Raw genomic sequence first — 13,403 nt, forward strand, 5'->3', positions numbered from 1 at the left:
AACGAGTATGACGAAGATGAATTCATTCTCCAGTCCGCGTGGGAGGATGGGTATGCGTAATTCATCAGCGTAATTGAGCTCGGGCAGACCAAGTTTGTAATGCTTCACGAATTTCATGAGCCGACTACCATTCCGTAATAGCACGTTAATTTTAGTACGCAATTTTCAAGCTTCATTATAAACCAGAATGTGCTGCATTTATTCTATAAGTAGGGTTGATCTTGATATTGATCCAAAGAGCGAAGTCCGACGGAGAGAAGTTTCGCAAGGAAACGATGAAAATAAAATTGCGTGCAAGTAATTAGCATATGATAATACAATGCATAGATATGGCTTTCGTACGACAGATATATCGTTCTATGAAACAGGGCAGCTTCATAACGTAATGGAGTTTTCTTGTTTCGTTCCTGCTCTTCTTTCCTTGGCCCGTTTCTTCGTTTCCGTAGTAACTTTGCTGTACCTGGCAAGGACAATGCCCTTCTTCTCTCTGTGAGACACCGACATTGTGCGACATAATACTTAAATTAATCTAAATTTCCACGAAATCTCGTGACTTGCGCGAGATTAGCTTACAGCAGTTGTTACGGCAAAATGTACGAAAATATTTACGTTGAATATACAAATACAACATGTCTACGAGAAAATTAAAATATAACACGTGTCACATATTGTACGAAAAAGAAGAGAGATGCGAGAACAGCTGCGCACAACAATTTTCAATTACGCGAACAAACATACATCTTGATTTGGAAATTAAACGAATAAAATTCTTAATTTTCTATTTTTATCTCAGTCTCCCTTTCACGTTAAAGGACCTTAAACGCATTAACGAACAAGAATGGCAATAACAAGGATAATAGTATTTACGATCGGCATAATTTCCGGCTGGGAAACGTGCGTCGTCACGTCGTGGAGACTTCTCGCTTCACGGCTTCGTAATCTAACTCTAAATTAACGCAGCCTAATTCTCGTCCAATTCTCAGTTTTGCCAACGCGGTTAACGGCACGTCGCGTTCCAGTTTTATTAAAACGAGTTTCGATAAAGTTAATGCCTGTTCTAGCCAAAACGACGCTACATTTAGACATTTAGATAAGTTAACAGGCCAGTCGGACCGCATATGAGCGTGCTTTTGCTCATTTCCACCGGGTCCTCTTTTTTTTTTCTCCCTCGTAACTTTCCTCTTCCCCGTTGCGGAATTGTACCTTCGTCCCTACGGTGTTATATCTACGTTCGTATTTATTCCGTAGAATGGTTGACTCCAACTGTGATATCTGCCATCTCTACAGCGAAAAGCAAACTCATCACAGCTGTTCGTCGCATGCAATCTCTCGGAAAACAAGCCTTCCGGCGACTCGCGAGATTGATTGTAAGAGGCAAATTGCGTTCTCTCGTAAAAAGGTCCTATTTCTTTTTTTTTGTTTTTTTGTTTTGTTTTTAGGAACAGTAGTCACGTAAAGGAACGACCGGCAATCTCATGGAAATAATGAGAAAGCACTCGTACCTGCGCACAACCCTGCGCTGTATGCATTGTTCAATATATTCACGAGATTTATCGAAATATTTTATTCTCGAACTGTTCGTTATTTAATGTCGACAATATTCCTGTTTTGAAAAAATATAAAGGATAGAAAAAAATGACTTAAAAGTCGCAACTCAATACTCTTTATACATATCAAATCCCGGGATGTACTATTCACGATCTATTAGATATAAATCATCAATCCAATGGATGATTTGGAAAAATGATTAATTCAATCAGCGTCTGCGAAAGAGAAAGAGAGAGAGAGAGAGAGAGAGAAGACGGATATTTATTTTTATAAATCCGAAGGGCGGCGCGTTCGCGCGATTCGATATCGGCAAATATTTCATTTTACCGCCGTCGCGTTTCGTGCTGCTATATGTCTAAATACCCTTTCCCCGCTCGATGTGACGTTACCCGCCCGAACGATTCCGCCCGCGAGCAAACTATAAATCTGATAATCGCCATACGACAGTGCCGCGGAACGGGCGTGCGTGTGTCGCACCCGGGAAGAGAGAGAAAGAGAGAGAGAGAGAGAGAGAGAAAGAGCTGCACACATGTTTGCGCGCACGTATATTTATGCACGTATGCATATATATGTATCTCTGCAAACTATTGGTTGCCGTGTTTTTTTTTTCTGTCTCTTTTTAGCTACCGGGAAATCGGTATTAAATGCACGTAGGCATGCGTGCAAACATCGCGGTTCATTAAATTAATCCAGACACGGACTGACGTATAAACGTTGAACGTGCGAGTTCGCCGCGACGTGCTCCGTCGTCGTAATTTCTCTCGGATGCATTCTGCCGATTTTAAATCGTGCAGCGTATATTCCAAGGCTGATTCTCGGCTGATTCCAAAGAAATTAAATTGCTAAATAGCTACCGCATCACCGAAGCGCAAGCGTTAATATTGCACCGTATTCTCTATGGGACTACGTTTATAAATAACCGTGAGATACAAATTCAAGAAATATTATAATATTGTATAGTGCATTTTAATTAATTAAAATCAATATATTATTTTTTTAACATATATACTTTTTTATTTATACTTTGAATTTATTTATACTTTGAATTTATTTATACTTTGAATATACTATGAAAATTATTAGGTCGTTGAGTATATAATAATTATTAGCTTGTCAATAAATATATTAACGATATAGTTTTACATAAACATTTTGTCTAAGAGAAAATAATATATAGTTATGGAAAAGACGTATAATATGCTTAATTACGGCATCACGTAAAGGCTAATCAAGAAGTGAATGGTGGGTGCAGAGATTGATTCTCCTAATGGCAAATGCACTTTGCTTTTCCGGTAGTGTGACTCATTTGCACCTTTCGTTTGTTCGGCATCATGGGGATACGGTCACTAATGAGAAGATGAATAGTAGACAAAGCGCGAAAGCTCTGAATAGTGGCTGTGTGAACAAAAGCTGCCACTGACAGCCACTTCGCGATCTCTTTGTTTTAGCTCATAATCGCTTATCCATAACATCGGTACTGACCTCTTTTACTAATTAGACTTGGGTAAACGGTATTAAAGAAAAGTGTATGTGTGCGTGTAGATGTATGCGTGTATATATGTACAATGTTTGTCATAGCATGTGCCGAAAGGATACGTTCTCCAAGCAAAGAAATTTTCTTGGACATATCGTTTTTTCAATATTACTTCGTCTTTCGTACGATCTGCAAGATTGTGCAGAAAACAGTTCGGCGAAATTACATTGGTCTTGTGTCATTGGCCTGGAAGAAAAATCTTGCTGTTGGCAAGAAAAGGTGTTACGCCCCGAGCCCTATCTTCTCCGTGCGTTTCGGACGATACGTGCGTCTTGAGACTTCGAAAGGCTCTCTAGAATTCCCCATGGTGCTACGAGTTCAAGAACTCTCTTGTGCCTCTCCAGAAGAATCGATATCTCGATAGATTCGACAACTTTTCGGGAATGGAGCATGGAATTTCGCGCAAAGCATTTTTTCGATTATTTCGTATATATTATAACACACACATACATTTCTTTCATAAAACATGACAAAGTATTTACATTCTTTGATATATTTTTCGGTATTTTATTCGCAGAATAAATATGCCAATATATACTTTCTCTTTTTTTAATTTGTAGTAATTTTTTGAACGCGATATGTATCTTCTATGAAATTATACATAAATATAGACTTTATTACATACTATTAAATCGTATTTAAAACAGATGTATTATAATATAGACATATCTATATTTCATTTCATAATAATATAATTTAATATTATTTTATAATAATATATTTTATTATGTCTTTTGTTAAGAAAAATTATTTTCTCAATTTTCGTCCAATATAGAAAGGGGAATGACAGAGCTCAATTTTGTAAAAAAAGCTTTTCCGCGGAATAATTATTTCTCTCACGGCGGTGCAATAAAATTGTTAGACAAAATGTATAATGAAATTAATCGGGCAATCAGTAGCTTTAGACCGCGCGGTCCCAGAATTTGCAACGGACGTGAGAGCGATAAGGAATGTCCAATAACCCGAGTGGGTAAGTCGGGGACTTCTCGGCATGCGGAACACGTCAGACCGATAATCTACGAGTCGATAACTTACTTGCCGAATTTCTGGTCAACCCGACACAAATTGTCTGTCCGCTCCGCACCTTATAACCTCGCCTAATTACAAACATTATCGCCGAAACGCTCGTCCCCGTGTCGCGCAACAGACCATCATTGATCGCAACTGCAGCCGATAATCTTGCGCTTTTTTACGCCCTACGCTTTACTTTAATTTACCTGCGCATTTTTCCATGCGTCGGCCACGTGATTTCAGTAGCATTAGCAGATAGCGACGTTATTTACCGCGCTGCATAAATAAACTATATCAGCGTGACTGTCGCTGATGAATATAATTTCACGCATTTAGCGAGAAGTATTTTAGTAAGAATTTATGTTAGTTTAATCTAATGTGAATCTTAGTTAATTATTCATGCATTTCTTTTGGGAAATATAATTAGAAAGAGATGAAATATACATCAATTAAATTAAGTTATGATTAAAATTGCCTGATATCGATGAAACCGGTTATAATTGGTACGTACGATGCATGTGATATTTATACTAGGTGTATAATATTATTACACTCTTGCTGCAAAATGAATAAATTCAATACCATTACATAAAATGTGATTTAAAATAAGAGCTGTCTTTGTTAAATAAAATCTCTTTAACAAGCTCATTAATGTAACGCAAATTTCACACATTTCCTTAAACATATTTATAACTTACCGCACATATATAAATGGCTATTATATAAATTTCACGTTGCTGCAATTAATGAGCCAAATAAGTTACAACCAACAGCAATATTTTCTCCCCATCCTTTGTCGTGGTTCTGAGAGAACTTATGGTGGTCGTTAAAGTCGTCGCTTTCACAATGTGTGTAGTTCTATGTTTCAAATAACAACTCATTACCGAGTCTCATTGCGGGCCAAAGAAATTATATCGCGCCAAGGGCTCGCTCGTTTTTCGTTCACCACGTCCTTGATCGCTCACAACCTCTCACGCTTTTACTCTTCCTGTCGCTGGTAGAGCTAAAACGGGGTGGCTTGACGGAACAGCTGCACCCAGTTAATTCACAGCAGCGACCGGGGCTGTATACACCTACCGTCACACGAATCTCGCTTCCATCAGGGTTCTCTCAACCATTATCAACACCCCAATTTTGTTCGATAGATCAGCGACCGGAATACATAGGTAGTCTCGCTATTATATCGCTAGTTCGCTAGTTTCGAGCAAAATCCGTGCGAAAAAGAGACGAAGCAGAAATGCTGAGAGGCTATGAGAATGTATTCCGGAGCACTGCGAGATGCAAGAGCCGGAGGAGAAGTCGAAGGAAAGGATGAATGTGCGACGCACATCGGTTGTGCATACATGCGTCACCCTTTCCATAGACAAGCGCGACACTGATACGTGCTCGGGAGACTAAATCGCTCTCGCATAGCTGTAAGCGCGCGTGCCGACCCGTCTCTCAAAAGTGTGACATTCTACCGATATCAAAGTAGCCCAGGCTTTGGCCGGGAACGAGTATTGGAGTTAGGGTGTTAGAATTTCTTTCTAATACGGAATAAAGTAAAACTCTTTGAAAATTTTATCACGAAAAAATTTCATCCGCGGAGTAAACGCACAGTAATTAAACTTGGGGTTGGATGAAAATTACATTACGAAAACCAGAATTTTCATTATTCTTTTGACGCGATTTTTTTTTAAATAAAAATTTAGCGGTTATCGACGTTGCGTGAAAATACAAAAAAAAAAAAAAAAAATGTGAAAAAGCGATCGTGTTGCAACAAATTTGATCTGTAAGTTTATGATGGATATTCAATGCTAAACTATTTCGCTTTGTTTAATACATAATATAGCTGAATTTATGCTCGTAAGAAGCTTAGTTCTGTTTACTGTTTCGTGTTAAACTTTACGGCTGGTATTCGTGCGCATTTAGCAGCTGGAAGCATGTGCATAATAGCGTCGTTCGAATTCAAACTATTTCGCTGCACAATCGAAATTCTGACCAAAATTTCTGCCAATGTGGCGTAGCCGCTTTCGAACGGCGGTAAATGCAATCTCGCGTGCTGTTAGTTCGTTTTGAGTCGATGCTGACTAGCAGAAATTCAATTTTACAACAAGCGGAATTTTTTTGGGGCACGCGATATAATCACAAACACCATCCGAATGGACGATGCTTACAGGTTGCATTTTGTTTCAACGATTGTTATCAAATAATTTATCTTCCATTTTTGTTGTCGTAGAATTTTATATGATATTGTTTTGCATTGCGAGATTAAATGTTTGCACGATTAATATTATATAAGTTCTGTTTAACACGCGATTCAGTTATTTGTCTGATTGTGAAACATACATTTTGGCGCAATTTTTTTTTTCTTACAATTTCATTATATGCGATTTAATTGGACATAATAGATCCTATTAATAAGTAAAAGGTCGATTATAATAATGGAAAATGTCCACTTAAAACAATTTTTGCATAATGTTTATCATTGCGACGTAATTTGCAACTGAGCAAGTTGATAAATACAACAGCGCACGATAAATGGTGGTGTAGCAACTCTCTCGTGATTTATTACTCGAGGTAGATCTCTCGTCGTGGCGACAAACACTTTAAAATATGTAATAATATTTATTTTGCCTTTTACCGATGTGGATATTTTCTACGGAGATTGTGGTTGCAAAAATTTATTTTCAACGCATTTCTGGCGTATTGTAAACAATAAAGCACGAGCGCGGACACGTAATCCCTGGTAACGACAAATTGAAAACTCTTTTCGTACACGTACGTATGTCCTTTCGATGGAGTTTATGTGATACTAGATTCGATAATCCGCTTTATATGCGATTTAGTTAAAAAATTTTTCGACGCATAATAAATTCAATAAATTAAGTATCGACTTTACTCTCAATATTTATGACGTACATTCATAAACACTGACGTATCTCTGCCTCACGCAAATTTTACACGCTTTTTAGTAACCGTTTTGTGCGATTTTATCTCTGTCAACCTATCGACGTATACGGTAGGAAACCCGTTCAGGCTCGTTGCGAAGTATTCTCTTCACTCTCGAAACCGAATAAACAACGACAGCCGTGCACGATCGTGAATTTCCTAGTGGAATCGCGGTCTTCACCCCACGAGCTAGCTATTCAACCCTTCTTATAGTAAGTACGTGACTAAATATATTCTTTTTCATTTTCGAGGCATCGGGACCGAGAACGGAAAAAGTGTCGTGTCCCAATTCACGTTTAGCACGACTGTCGCATATATTGTAGGTCCGTTCGTCTTTAGTCGACTTACCTCGTCGACGTGCTTACGCGATGAATTACACGCTTCTCGTGAAGATCAAACTCCAAAATGGAAACTCTCCTTTTTCCACGGACGTAATCGCGTTATGCACTGGTGATACCAGCATCATGCTCCATGACGCTAAAAAAAATTCAACATGTGAGTTACAAATGATAACGAATATGAAAATAATAATCAATATCACCAACGAATATTTATGGTTATTATACACAGTAGACGCACTTTTATAAATTATTCATCTATTCTAATATTTTTCGTTTTTTTATTATGCTTTAAATGCTTGTTTTAAAGAATTATTTAAAGAGAGATATTAATGCTAAATTTGAAGGCTAATAAAATGTTATTTGAAATTTTCAGGGAATTAAATAAATTTGTATTTCTCGAAACAAACGCGTGTTTTGTCACCAACTTGTATCGAAAATCGAATATCGAAAAATATTCTCTCAAAAAATTAATTTACTACTGGAAATTATCTTAAATTTATTCATGATTCGCGCAAGATAATAATTAAAAAATGTGTTGCCTTCGTAAAAGCATATATATAATATTTTCTTTGCATAATCACAAAAAAGAAACAAGAAATAATAGTTTGAAACTAGATTTTTGATATAATACTTAATGTAATACGCAGATTTATAGTTTCCTCGACGATCGCAACTGCTTCGATGTAAAAAGTCGAAGAAAACTATATACGTAGCAGTGTGTTCTGAAAGTTTTCCTGCCTTCAAAGTAATGCATTTATCGTCGCGCAGATCTTGGGGAAAAGATATTTATGAGACTTGATACAAGATTACATCCAAATCGCACCTTCCAAGTTCGAAAAATATTTCTTCCTACATAGTTTCGAATCCGCCTTGCGAGACACTTGACATCGCGATTGTATGCAAATTTTTCTAAATTTTTGAATGAATGTGTGCAAGGATTTTGTTTATATAATATCTATCGATGAAAATCGATGAAAGTAACGTCAATTCGAATATGTCGAAAAATATTCTGTTGAAAAGTTTATTTACTGCTGGTAATTTTCTATTATCATAATTCACGTGAGAAATAATAATTAAAAAATGTGCGATATTCTTAGAAATATGTACATAATATTTTCCTTATAATTGAAAAAAAAAAGAGATAATTGAAAACTTTTCTTAAATGTAATAAAATTAAATTTATAAAAGATAACAGTAATATGTGTGTGTGTGTGTGTGTGTGTGTGTGTGTGTGTGTGTGTGTTCAGAAATACAAGGGAAAAGCGACACTTAATATTAACTTAATTTAATAACTTAATAAGCATAAAGAGGGGAGTTGCCAGAGTGTAATTTTAGAACAAGCTAAAATAGCGATTAAGTGAACAAATATTTTTACTTTTCATTTTGTTCGAGTTTCGCAAAAAATAGCAAAAAAAACGATAGTGAAGAAGTTTTCAACGTACTTGTATAGTTAGTTTGGAAAATGTCCATTCAATTGGCGAATCGCATTTGGCGTGCAATTAATGTCAGATGTACTCGAGATTTTTCATCCACATTGCGCGTCCGGAACTTTTTCCGTATCTCGCCCGCAGTGCGATAAGAAGGGGAAGAAATAAACGGCGCGGCGGTAAATGCAAGTCTAGCTGCCTAGAGAGCTGGAAACTCTATTTTATGGTAAATAGACGTTGCGCGGCACCGTAGGTGAAAAAAGCGAAGCAGGAAGAAAGAACGGAAAGGGAGTTAAGAAAGGTACGGCAGTGCCGAGCCTCCAGCAGACGGCGAGAAAGAGGCGATAGTTTCACCCTCCGGTTTATCGGTTTTCGAACAGGATGCACGATCCCACTCTCGCACTATCGGCTGCACATTATTGTCACCTTCCAGCATACAAAGCTTCCATGGGTATTCAGGCTTAGCTTACATCGAGGTCGTGTCGCGATACATAAGGCAAAATGACATATGATGAAATTGTAGATATGCAATTTTTTTTCATAAGAGCGATGACGGAACGTTGTATCTCGTAGTACTGAATGAAATCAGTGGTACTATTGGAACTATTGACTTAAAAATTTCTTTTCGCAAAGTAGAATTTTTGATGTGCATAAGATTTACATGAGAAATTCTCTACGGATTTTCTTAGGATTTGTTTCTTATTTTACTTCTTTTTTATTATTTTTGCTTGAGTGCATAATCAAGCGTTGCGTCAGGATGTCATAATGTAAAGTACGTAAAAAGTTATTGGTCGTACAAACATCTTCATGGCATATCGTTGCATGTTATCAAGTAGCTTATCCGGAATTTTTGTATCAAACGTGCATTCAATTAAAATATCTTTAAAATTAGAACCGCGTAATAAAAACTCTAATAGCAATTTTCTGATATAATTTTGATGTAAGATTTAAATTGCGACCAGAATAAAATTGATGCAGTCATTTCCGAGATCTCGAGATAAAAAAGTAATCATTTTTCTTATTTTAGATTTTATTTTACGCATATATACACTTGCAAAGCGATTTTTTGTCGACGGGATTATTGGATCTTGATGTTGGGAGGGCTTAGTACCCGGAAGGTTTATTTTTACCCTGAAGAGGGAAAGCTAAGTACGCGGTTTTTTAAGGCTTGTAAGGCTTATTTTACCAATATCTCCTTTCGCGTTTATGATTGTCGCCGATGATCGCTCTTCGATGGAGTGAGATATCTCATTGAGACCTTGCTGCGGAACGATCAATGAGAGCACGTTCTGCTCCGACAAGCGGCTCGACCCAAATCGGCCGATTATGGAATCGTCGTTAATGGGTCTCCTTCTCTCGTCCCGTCTATCCTGATATCGCTTGTGGTGATGACTTTTATATGCCCTAATATCTCATATGAATCGCGTTGACGAATTGACTGGGATAACCTATTGTTAGTCCAATTTTACTCACGACCTCTCATTCCCTAGATTGTCTAGATTGCTAGGATCGCGGAAATGAGTACTATCTCTCTCATTATATGTATCTGCTGTATGATATCGTCTATGATATAACAGCTTGGTGTTTCATAACGAATCGTAACTAAGCGAGTTTAAGTCAATCTGAGATGTGAATATGAAGACGAAAATCGGAACAAATCTCATTCGCATGAATTTCATTAATTGATTCGGTCTTCTCTTGCTTCGAGCTTAATTTTTACTCAAAATTATCGTTGTTATCTCGATCTGTTGATTTGAAGTGCAATCGCGAAATAGCATTGATTTCGTTTATTCAATTCGCATAAAGTTGCGCGCTAGGAAATGAAACGGACGTTAGTTAAAAGATAAACGGCTCGTCAAGTCTTGATTAATTTGGAAGTGCAAAATGTCGCGCATTTATTTTCATCGTGCCCGGGACAGTTCTTGTTTTCGCGAATAAATGCAACAATAGCCTGAAAAGAGGAGAAAACTTAGTTATCGGGCGACAGCGGAACAACAAATAATTTATATTATTTTTAATTGATTGTGCGCGTCTATTACCTATTTATTTGATTTGTTTGAATGATTAAAGAATGAAAGAAATAAAAGCTCTCTTATACTTAGAGTATTAGTTTTTTTGGAAATGATATAATTATTCCATTAAATATATTAATTTATTATTATACGCATCGAATTTTATAACTCCACTGCTATGAATCGATCGATTTCTCATGAGTGAGAAACTTTTATTTTATGGTAAAAAACGTCAAGTACATACAATATATATTATATTAAATAAAACACTTTTTTATTTTTCGTTTTTTAACTTTTATTTGTTCCATATTTTTTTTTAGATACTTGAGTGTTTTTTACCCTTTTTAGAAAGATTTTTTTATTAAAATAAAAAGTATTTGTGTGTGTGCGATGAAAAAGTTTTATGCAATTAGGCTCTTGAAAGATTGACGTGTATTAATTGTGGGGTACTTCACGTATGCATATATCTAAAGCTGATATCAGTTGCTATTATTTTGCTACAAGAAGATTAATACTTGCGCGTGTATGTAACGCTTGCGGTGTGTATAACTACTGTATTATGGAAACGAGGTTAGCAGTAGTAGTTTAGCGATCAACTGGCTTTTCTTGGGAACGCATAGTGTAATTAAGATATAATTGTGTTATCTTCTTGACGAGGGCGGAATATATAACGATGCAACACCAACGATGAAAGTTATCCGAGATTAATTTCTAACGTATACCTAACTTTTAGAATTTATACATATATTTGAGGGGAAAAGTAACGATACAAATAATTATTACAAATAATTATTATACAAAAAGAATTATGGCAATGCATATTAGCTTGCAATATATCAGAATAATATAAAACTATTTTATTTCTTTTTATTTTTATTTGTTTACGACACGAATGCTGTAATCGAGTGTTACCAAGTTTTGGCTTTATCGGACTTTTTGTAGTTACAGCTCTAGTTACAGTTATTGCCAGATTGTATCTATATCTAATATTAAATTTAACAATATAATTACATTGTTAAATTTGATATTAAATAGATACAATCTGGCAGTAAAACTTTTGCCATATATATATGACAAGTGTCAAGTATAAGTTCTTTTCGCCATAATTTTATCTTGTTTAGAATACAAAGAGTTAACATTATGTAAATAGGTATAATAAACATAAATCAGAGGCGCTGTTCGCGCTTGTTAGAGTATCAAAGCAGCTTGCCCGCCCATTCGCAGCATGTCTATCTCGTTGGTGTATTCAACCAACCGCAGGGGACAAAAGCCACGCTAATATGTGCAAACTGACGAGGGCGCAAGAAACTGCTGGCTGGATGTTTGCCGCATATAGCGCTTGCATTATGAGAAATGTTACTTTAGAAGGCGCTGCAAATAATTTATGCGACACCGATATTCCTAGTGGCGATTAAAAATTCAATGTATTGTTAAGGGGTAGCAAAATCTTTTGTCTGAGATATTTGTTTCGCGCGTATAAAAAGAAGTATCTTACACAATTTATAAAAAAATAGAACGACAAAAATAGTAGCATCGTTGATATCTGTCATGTAAAAAATGTATTAATTAATTATTGAACATTGTACATTGTTACTAAATTATTTGTTTTGCTATTTATCAGGAAACAGACGTGTATTTAACGCGTGACGTGCACGCGATGTTGTATTATAACAAATTAGGATATCTAAATGCTTGTGTAATTTTCATGATTTCGGGATGCGGAGGGTCACAGTCAGCTTGTGCAATCGTCCTAACGAAGTGACGTTGATTAATCATGGTACTGTATTGTTATGCGAATTATGTTCATCTCGAGAGGAATTTGAAAGCCGTCTACAAAGCTTCTATAGCTCTTTCATAGAGGAATCATAATATTATATCCCTTTTAATTCATTTTCTTGTTTTAGCACATATTAATTACAATACCGTTGCCCATTTGCAGAAACAGCATTATATAATAGATGTCATAAATTATTATTGATTACTTTACATTATTAATTATCTATTATTAATTGTAATAGCATAATATGCGCATTCGTATGGTTCAGAATTTTAAACTATTTTTATTGTTAACATAAATTAATTATAACAATGTTCCTATTTTACATATTAATAATTAAGTTAAATAGTTCATATTCGTTGCACTTTGGTATAAATGATTAAAGGGAATGCATTATACAAAAGCTTTTTGTATCATTAAACCAGAATATTCATTTTTAGGGTCTGAGCACATAGCAACGTAACAGTTTATAGTTTACGACAAACATAAGTCCTAGACATAAACACAAACTTTGACGTATGTATAGAATTTAACGTTCTCATTTGGTTAATTTTAATATGCCATCGCCTATGCAGCCATCTGATTTGTCTTTTTTATGTTTAAGTAAAATATACAAATCCATATAATAAATCATAACAATAAAAAAATGATTTGCATTTCTCATTTTTGATTTTAATATAAAATATTCAGCTGTGTGTGAAATTATTGTTTTTTATTATAGTAATTTCATATGAGCACGGAAATAGACATTGCTTTACGATAGATTTAATTAAAATTTTATTATTAAATTAAAAAATAATTACGTTTTATTTATTTAGAAAT

At 35.6% G+C, this 13,403-nt stretch overlaps 1 protein-coding gene across 1 annotated transcript in view; it reads right to left on the bottom strand.

The window, feature by feature from the left end:
• The window catches only part of LOC115242113 (bifunctional heparan sulfate N-deacetylase/N-sulfotransferase), a 122,946-nt gene extending 115,466 nt beyond the window's left edge, over positions 1 to 7,480 (bottom strand). Inside the window, exon 1 of the mRNA XM_029818184.1 lies at positions 7,373 to 7,480. The gene's annotated coding sequence lies outside the window, so the exon portion shown is untranslated. The remainder of the gene's footprint in view (positions 1 to 7,372) is intronic.
• Positions 7,481 to 13,403: the final 5,923 nt, after the last annotated feature.

The sequence above is a fragment of the Formica exsecta genome, unplaced genomic scaffold (genome assembly GCF_003651465.1).
Source record: "Formica exsecta isolate Colony F162 unplaced genomic scaffold, ASM365146v1 scaffold568, whole genome shotgun sequence".
NCBI classification, from domain to species: Eukaryota; Metazoa; Arthropoda; class Insecta; order Hymenoptera; family Formicidae; genus Formica; species Formica exsecta.